Here is a 3,083-nt window from a genome sequence, read left to right as displayed (position 1 = left end):
GAGTGGGCACACATGCTTTGTTCCTGACCTTGGAGGAAATTATTTGATCTTTTTATCATTAATTATAATGTTAGTTGTGAGATTGTCATGTATCTCCTTGAACAAGGACACATGAAACTGAGAAACAGAGAGAAAAACGGATCTCTAGGAGTGAAAGAATGATAAGAGAGTTGTATGATAACTCCAAATGAATCAATATTTGTGCAATAGGGATACCAGAACGACAAGATAGAGACAAAGGGTTAGAAACAGTCTTTGAAGAAATAACTGTTGAAAACTTCTGGGGAAGTTTTCTTTGGGGAAGAAAATAGATACTCAGTCATGGAAGGCCAGAGATCCTCTAACAAATGAACCCAAGGAGGACACCACCAAGACATACAATAATTAAAATGACAAAGATTAAGGATGAGGAGAGAGGATTGAAAGCAGCCAGAGAGAGAACAAAGATTACTTAAAACGGAAACCCCAAGAAACTATCATCAGACTTCTCTGCAGAGACTTTCTAGGCCAGAAGGGAGGGGCATGAATAATTTGATGTACTGAAATAGAAGGACCTCTGACCAAGAATCTCAACCCAGCAAGATTTTCATTCAAATTTGAAGTAGGGATTAAACATTTCTCAGGTAAATGAAGGCCTACGGAATTTATAACCACTAAACTAGAATTACAGAACACATTAAAAGGACTGCTGTAGACAGAAATGTTCCTTAGGCTGAAGAACTTTCACCAGTGAAAATAAATGCACATTAAAGGCACTAGACCAATTAATTACCAAGCACATACAAAATTAAAACAAAAGAAAGGTAGTAAAGTTAACCACATAAGATGGCTCAAAGGATACAAAAAAAAATGCAAATTATGACATCTAATACATAAAGTGTGGAGGAGGAAAAAGAAGACAAAAGCATTTTTAGATTGTGTTTGAAATAAAGCAATCATCAACTTAATATAGGCTGTTATGTACTTCAGAAGCTATCCTTGAACCTTATGATAACTACAAACCTAAAGCCTGTAACAGACACACAAAAAGTAAAAAAGGGAAATCCAAACACACAACACTAAAGAAAACCATCAACGAGATGAAGAAAGCAACAGAGAGGAACCACAAAACAAACAGAAAATAGTTAATAAACTGGTGATAATATATATCGACTAATAATTACATTAAATTAAATGGACTGAATGTACCAATCAAAAGACATGAGTGGCAGAATAGATAAAGAAACAAGACCAATATATATGCTGCCTAGAGGCGATTCATTTCAGACCCAAAGATGTGCACAAATTAAAAGTGAAGGGATGGAAAAATATCTTTCATGTAAATAATAGGGAGAAGATAATTCTAGTCCATGCTTTCTCTTCAATGGATGGAAGTTACACCCCACCAGAAATTTCAAATTTATTTGTAGTTCAGGAATTACAAAGGTAAACTCCATATAATAGTTGTTATATATATAATAATATGTTTTCTTTGTTTATAATATTTGATAAAGAATGGAGTGTATCAGAGAGGCAGTTATTATAGGTAGAAAGGAACATTAGTTTGATAATCACTGATATATAAATGGTGGCACAATAAAATACCTAATTTTTGGCAACACATGCATTGATGAATTTCTTTTATAAACGAAATTTTGGCAAAAATTTAAACATATATCAAATACATAGCTCCAGTAGAACCATTCAGGAAGAGCATAAGACAGCCAGCTAGGCAAAAGTAGCCAAGTTAATTCATTGAATAAATTTGTGAGGTGTGGTGTGGAAACACTGTAATAAGGATTTGTGATCAACAGACTTGTAACATCCACAATTTATTCTTGATGACAATGTAATAGACAATCCAATGTATGGAGGTCCATCTGTATTTCAAAGAAAAAGAGAAATAATGGTTATAGATATAATGCATATATAACTTCTCTCTGGTAATCTTACCCTCAGTCTTTATTTAAGGCAGGACACTGGCCCATAAACCTTGTCAGGGCTCCCTTGACCTCATTGTTCCTCAGACTGTAGATGAGGGGGTACAACACAGGGTTTAAGATAGTATAAAATGCTGACACAAACTCGTCATGGTTAGCTGACCTATAGGATTTGGATCTCATGTAAGTAAGAATGCCTGCCCCATAAAACAGTCCCACCACAGCCAAATGTGAGAAGCAGGTGGCAAAAGCCTTTCTGTGGGCTTCTGTAGAACGCATCCGGAGAAGAGCAGCCAGGGTGAGACCATAGGAAATCAGGATGTGGGAAAGTGGGACCAGGAGCATTAACACACAGCAGGTGTACACGTCAGCACAAGCCAAACGCACCAGGGTGAGCACGTCACTGAAGAAAAATGGTCAACCTCATGAGCCCTGCAAAACAGGAAGCCCAGGGTGGCAGCAGCCTGCATGAGCCCATCAGCTGCTCCCAGGAACCAGGACCCCCAGGTCATTAGCAGGCATAGACTTCAGTTCATGAGGATGTGGTATCTCAGGGGGTGGCAAATAGCCACATAGCGGTCTTAGAACATGGCCACCAGGAGGAAGCACCCACCTCCTCCCAATGTGAGGAAGAAGATCTGCACCCCACAGCCAGTGGGGGAGATGGACTTTCTCCCTGTCACGTAGTGAGCAGCCATCTTGGGCACACTAGTGCAGACCAGCACCCGGTCCGTGAGGGAGAGCTGGCTCAGCAGGAGGTACATGGGCGTGTGCAGCCGAGGGTTCCCCGTGAACCAGCAGGATCATGAGGGCGTTACCCACGAGGGAGGGGAAGGCAACTGTCGGAGCCACCACAAATAGAACGGGTGGGCTCCTGAGTGGTTAAAGAGTCCTAGGAGAATGTACTCTGAGGTGGTGTTCCCACTTTACATGATTTCAGCAGGATTGACACTGAAAACTGAGAAATAGATGAGTTTTCATCCGTTACAGTGCTCCATTTCAATTATATTTTTCATGAAAATAACTGAAAATAACAAAACTTATTTCAAATACTTGATCTGCCATTTGAAAAATCTTTTAATTAGGGCATAAAATTAATTTCAGTATTTTCTTGTTTTCAAGGTTTGAATTTTTAGTACTTCTCAGTTTAGTTTTTTTAATTGA

The 3,083-nt window shown here is 39.0% G+C and overlaps 1 pseudogene; it reads right to left on the bottom strand.

Annotated features, from left to right (window-relative positions):
* Positions 1-1,934: 1,934 nt before the first annotated feature.
* LOC130680324 (olfactory receptor 2T8-like) lies at positions 1,935-2,851 on the bottom strand (annotated as a pseudogene).
* Positions 2,852-3,083: the final 232 nt, after the last annotated feature.

Source organism: Manis pentadactyla, chromosome 13 (genome assembly GCF_030020395.1).
Source record: "Manis pentadactyla isolate mManPen7 chromosome 13, mManPen7.hap1, whole genome shotgun sequence".
Lineage (NCBI taxonomy): Eukaryota > Metazoa > Chordata > Mammalia > Pholidota > Manidae > Manis > Manis pentadactyla.
The sequence above is the reverse complement of the archived record's forward strand: the minus strand, read 5'-3'. Positions and strand labels throughout refer to the sequence as shown.